Source organism: Triticum aestivum, chromosome 4D, assembly GCF_018294505.1.
Source record: "Triticum aestivum cultivar Chinese Spring chromosome 4D, IWGSC CS RefSeq v2.1, whole genome shotgun sequence".
Taxonomy (NCBI): domain Eukaryota; kingdom Viridiplantae; phylum Streptophyta; class Magnoliopsida; order Poales; family Poaceae; genus Triticum; species Triticum aestivum.
The window spans coordinates 420,071,077-420,077,586 of record NC_057805.1 but is presented as its reverse complement, the minus strand read 5'-3'; positions in this window follow the sequence as shown (position 1 = coordinate 420,077,586).

Genomic DNA, 6,510 nt, shown 5'->3' with positions numbered 1-6,510 from the left:
GCTCGCCGCTCGCCGGCACCGCTAGCTCGGCCACGAGCCTCCTCCGCTCCACGCCGGCTCGCGGCTTCGCCTGCACCCACGCCCGTCGCCTGCCCGACCTCCCGCTCCAAGGCCGGCTCCCCCCTTCCCCGCATCCGGCCGGCTGCTCAGCCGGCTCGAGCGCGGTGACCGGCTGCGCTCCTCCTCCGGCTGCCCACGCGGGGACAGAAAACATAGAATGGGAGGAGGAGTCCGACTGGAAAAGTCAAGGGCCAAAAAAAAGAGAGAAGGAAAGAAAGAGGTCGGCTGGGACAAAGAAAAGGAAAAAACCCCATCTATCCGTCCGCCTGCTTTGTCACTCGGACGGCCGGACGCGACCTGGCCTGCCTATCCGCCTCGACGCCTGGCCGGTCGAACCTCGGCCCGAATCTCGGGGGCTACACCCGGCGGGTGTGCTGACGCGCCCCCGCGAGGAGAGAAGACAGAGTAGTCGCCGGGAGATCTGGCCCGACTGCTCAGCAGTCGACCCGAATCTCGGGGGCTACACCCAGCGGGTGCGCTGACGCGCCCCCGCGAGGAGAGAAGACAAAGTAGCTGCCGGAAGATCCGGCCCGACTGCTCAGCAGTCGGCCCGAATCTCGGGGGCTACACCCAGTGGGTGCGCTGGCGCGCCCCCACATAAGATTGCAGACAAGAGAAGAATTTTGTCCGGTTGCCATCAGCCGGCAGAAGAAGAAAAAGGGTGCTGCAAGACGCCTCGCCGCCTGGCCGGTCGAGCCTGACCGGTCGGGACCCTCCTTCGAGCGCCCGGGGGGCTCGAAGGCTACACCCAGCGGGTGCGCCGGCTCTCTTCGGCAAACTCCGCCTCGGCTACACGAAAACCAATGTGAGCTCCTCACCCGCAGATTTTTGCACCGCGAGAGCACGGATAACCCCGAGCGATGCTCGGGGGCTATCTCCGCATTTCATTACAGTTGCATCACTGTTCGCCCCGGCGCCAGCCAGAGTTGGCCCGGGGGCTGGCCGCTTGGCCTGAGACGTTAGTTCCCGCAGACGGCTTAGTAGCGTGCGCGGTATGAAAAGCCCACTCTTAGTCACAGACCGCAGAGCGGCTGTCCGACTGGCAAGAGTGAACGCTGAAGGCCACCCACGCGAAAAACGTCCGGGAAGAAAAACGCTTCGGGCGACCCGACCGTTTTCTTTATGAGTATCTACTCGGTTAAATTCGCTCCCAGAGTCTGAGTATTGTACACTCCACTCCGCGGCCCACTCTCAGCCACAGACCGCAGAGCGGCTATCCGGCAAGCGAGAGCACAAGCCAAAGAGCGGAGGGAACATGAAAAAGATTGAAGGGGGCTCGGACGAAACCGAGTCGGCACCCTCCGCATAAAACTTGCAGTGCTAAAAAGCAATCATTTGACTTATCTGCATGGACTAACTTTGTCTTTTGCATGATCATTTCCATGAACACTCGCGAAAAAACCTCCGCCCGACTTTGCCAAGTTGCCCGGAGGCTTGGGGGCTACTGTCGGAGTAATTGGACACGGGTATCCCGAAGACGGCGAGACAATATTTCGAGACATCGGGGCTAGCAAAGCCCCTCAGTCCGACTGCCCGGCCGCTCCTGCCGGCTCCCCGTCCAACTGCTCCACCCGGCCGGCTGCCAGCTGACCGACTGCACCGACTAGCCGGCTGCCGACTGCAGTCCGACCCGGCATCGACAAGACCCCGACGAGACGGCCATACCGCGGACAAGACAACCGTACCGCAACACCATCATGTATAGTGTCACTTGTCCCCTGGCACTATTCATGAAGTGACCTAGGGGACAAGCATGACATGCACCATGCCTTGCTCCCATACCTCCACATAGCTTAGATGCAAAGCTACCCTCTCCTATAAAAGGAGACACACATCCATCCATCCAGGGATGGACTCACTTACACACTCACACAAGCAAGCTAGCTAGCAAGAGAGCTAGCTAGCCATCCATCCACTCTCACGCACACACACGGCCATGAGTATGGCCGGCCACTAGCATGCCCTATATGCATATACCACATCAGATGCACTTGGCACTGATCTCAGATACAGCTCCAGGAGCAACCTTGTACCAGATATATTACAGATACACAGACATGCAGGAGTAGGGGTATTATCTCTCCGGAGAGCCCCGAACCTGGGTAAACTAGCGCGTGATACTCGCATACCCGCTCCCGGTCCTATCAGCAGCAGTCTTACCCTCACACAAAGCCCTTGTGGCATCTGTCGATTCACACCCCCCCCCCCGTGAGAATACCACGACACAGTTTCAGCATACCCATGGAGGAGGTAGTTCGCACAACCATAATGGCACCAAGAATGGTAATGGGAATGGAGGAACCAACGGACAGAACCGCACCAACCCATCTACCCCAGCAAAGAGGGATCTAAGTCACGTTACCTGTTTCAAGTGCCAGAAGACTGGACACTATGCAACTGATTGTCCTGAAGCCCAGAATGGAAATGGTAATGGAAGCTCTGGGAAGAAGCCGAACCCGTTCAACAAAGGACACGTGAATCACGTGAGCGTGGAGGAGGTTGAAGCACAGCCTGATGCAGTAATAGGTAAGTTTTTGGTTAAGTCATTTACTGCAACCGTTCTTTTCGATACTGGTGCATCGCATTCATACATATCAAGGGGATTTGTGAATAAGTTTAAGCTGCCCACCAAAGTTCTCAGAACACCTATGTTAGTAACCTCGCCAGTAGCAGAGTATATGGCAATCCAAGGATGTTTTCAGATGCCATTGGCCATTGGTAGGCATGTTTTTCCCTCAGACCTAATAGTTTTGGAGTCGCAAGGTTTGGATGTGATTTTGGGAATGGATTGGCTATCGTTGTATGGAGGAAACATCGATTGTGCCAGCAAGTCGATTTTGCTTACCACCCCAGAAGGAAAAAGGATTAAGTATGTATCCCGGCATATGCCAAAGAGGACTCAAGTGAATTCCTTATCAGGAGTTGTACAGGAGGAAGTACCAGTGGTGAAGGATTATCCGGATGTATTTCCAGAAGAGTTGCCAGGCATGCCACCGGATAGAGACATTGAGTTCCTGATTGACCTTTTGCCAGGCACAGGGCCAATATCTAAGAGACCGTACAGGATGCCCGCAAAAGATTTGGAGGAAATTAAGAAGCAGATTAAGGAGTTACTGGATAAAGGCTATATTCGCCCAAGTTCATCACCTTGGGGATCACCAGTACTTCTAGTGGAGAAGAAAGATGGATCGTTGAGGATGGTTGTTGATTATCGTGGATTGAATGAAGTGACCATCAAAAACAAGTACCCACTGCCGATGATCAATGATTTGTTTGACCGCCTACAAGGAGCAAAAGTATTTTCCAAGATCGATCTACGATCAGGATACCATCAGTTAAAGATTCGAGAGCAGGATATACCTAAGACAGCTTTTACCACCAGATATGGACTGTATGAGTATACCGTTATGTCATTTGGTTGACTAACGCACCTGCCTATTTCATGAACCTGATGAACAAAGTGTTTATGGAGTATTTGGACAAGTTCGTCGTGGTGTTCATTGATGATATTTTAGTCTTTTCCAAGAATGAGGAAGAGCATGAGGAGCATTTGCGGTGGTACTGGAGAAGCTCAGAGAACATCAGTTATATGCCAAGTTCAGCAAATGTGAATTTTGGCTGAAGGAAGTTGGATTCCTCGGACATGTTATTTCTGGAGAAGGAGTAGCAGTAGACCCTGCCAAGGTTGACACAGTGACAAGTTGGGAATCACCCACGTCAGTTGGAGAAATCCGGAGTTTTCTTGGACTTGCAGGATACTACCGGAGGTTCATCGAGAATTTCTTGAAGATTGCTAAGCCCATGACTGAGCTATTGAAGAAGGACACCAAATTCAATTGGACTGAGGATTGTGAAGCTAGTTTTCAAGAATTGAAGAAACGATTGGTTACATCACCAGTGTTGATTCTGCCAGATCAACGCAAGGATTATGAAGTTTATTGCGACGCTTCTCGTCGAGGACTTGGAGCAGTGCTTATGCAGGAAGGAAGAGTTGTGTCATATGCTTCACGACAACTTAAACCCCATGAGAAGAATTATGCTACGCATGATTTGGAGTTAGCAGCCGTGGTGCATGCGTTGAAGACATGGAGACATTTTCTCATCGGAAACCATTGTGAGGTGTACACGGATCACAAGAGTTTGAAATATATTTTCACGCAAAAGGAGTTAAATCTCAGACAGAGGAGATGGTTGGAGCTTATTAAAGGACTATGATATGAGATTGCATTATCACCCAGGAAAGGCTAACGTAGTAGCAGACGCGTTGAGCCGCAAGAGTCATGTCAACACCCTCATGACAGGAGAGTTACCTCAGGAGTTAGCCGAGGACCTTCGCGAGCTATGTTTGGAGATAGTCCCAAGAGGATATTTAGCGACACTGGAGATTCAGTCTACCTTGATGGAAAGGATTAGAGAAGCTCAGAAGACAGACAAGGAGATTGAAGAGATAAAGGAGAAGATGAGCAAAGGAAAAGCCAAAGGATTTCGTGAGGACGAGCACGATACCTTATGGTTTGAGGACCGCGTTTATGTGCCAAATGATCCGGAGATCGGGAAGTTGATTTTGCAAGAAGCCCATGATTCACCGTACTCGATTCACCCAGGGAATACCAAGATGTATTTGGATCTGAAGAATACTTTCTGGTGGACCGGAATGAAGAAGGATATTGCGGAGTATGTAGCAGTTTGTGATGTATGTCAGAGAGTGAAGGCAGAGCATCAGAAGCCAGCAGGATTGCTACAACCATTGCCGATACCCGAATGGAAGTGGGATAAAATAGGCATGGATTTTATCACAGGATTGCCCAGGACTAGTTCAGGCTATGACTCAATATGGGTTGTAGTCGACCGTTTGACGAAAGTGGCTCATTTCATTCCAGTGAAGACCACTTACACCAGTGCTAAGTTGGCAAAGATATACATGACCAGGATCGTATGTTTGCATGGAGTTCCGAGGACCATTGTATCAGACAGAGGAACCCAGTTTACCTCGAAGTTTTGGAAGCACTTACATGAAACAATGGGAACCAGGCTAGAATTTAGTACAACCTTTCACCCACAGACAGATGGACAGACCGAGAGAGTCAATCAGATTTTGGAAGACATGTTGAGAGCTTGTGCACTAGATTATGGATCTAGTTGGGACAACAATTTTCCATATGCGGAGTTTTCCTACAACAACAGTTATCAAACCAGTTTGAAGATGGCCCCTTACGAAGCTTTGTACGGAAGAAGGTGTAGAACACCGTTGTTATGGGACGAAGTTGGAGACCGTCAGTTGTTTGGACCAGATTTGATTAAGGAGTCTGAACAGAAAGTGAGGTTGATTCGCGATAGGCTCAAGGTAGCCCAGTCCAGGCAGAAGAGTTATGCTGATTCTAAATGAAAGGAGACAGTTCATGAAGCCGGAAACCGAGTGTATCTTCGGGTATCACCACTTCGAGGAGTGAAGCGCTTTGGAGTTAAGGGAAAGCTAGCGCCTCGTTTTATCGGACCATACAGAGTTTTGGAACGTATGGGAGAAGTTGCCTACAAGCTGGAATTGCCCGAAGGATTGTCTGGAGTTCATGATGTATTCCACGTTTCCCAGTTGAAGAAGTGCCACGCAGAGATGGCTGAGATACCGCTGAGAGATACAGTGCCGCTGGAATCGATTCAGCTGGAAAGTGATTTGACCTATGAGGAGAAACCAGTTAAGATTCTTGAGTATGCCAGCCGAGTCACCCGCAGTAAGGTTATCAAGTTTTGCAAATTCCAGTGGAGTCACCACACGGAAGAAGAAGCCACCTGGGAGCAAGAGGAAGATCTACGGAAGGACCACTCCCACCTGTTTTCTAGCCAACCCGAATCTCGAGGGCGAGATTCATCTTAAGGGGGGTAGGTTTGTAACATCCCAAATTTTCAATTTGGAATGTTATACATAGATCATCATTGCATATCATAATTTTATTGCATTTTGACAAATCCTCGATAAATCCTAAGCAACTCAAGGACCCTCGGAGAGAGTTGGGGATTTTCTCAAATTTTTCATATTTGATTTTCATCAAATAATAAAACGAGGATTTTGGTTTTAATTATTTTCTCTCCGGAAAAATATTTCATTTAAAATTTAATGAGAGGAGAAAAAAATACTTCTCCAAAACAATTGAAATATTGGATGAAAAATATTAAAATCATTTATTGGATTTTATTCGGATTTTATTTGCAATTTTAATTGCATTAAAAAAATTGCACGTTTTCAAAATTGCATTTTTGTGTCAAAAAAATGTTCACCGTGTTCTAATTATTTTAACTAGACGGGGAAATTTTGTTTTATTTTTTTGGATTTTTATTTATTTTTCTATGAATTTTCTCGGCGGAATGTTTAAAAAAAATTGCGCGCCGCGCCCGACCAGGCCGAGGCCCAGCCGCGCGTCTCCTCCGCGAGCACGCCGCCCGCCGCCGCCGTGT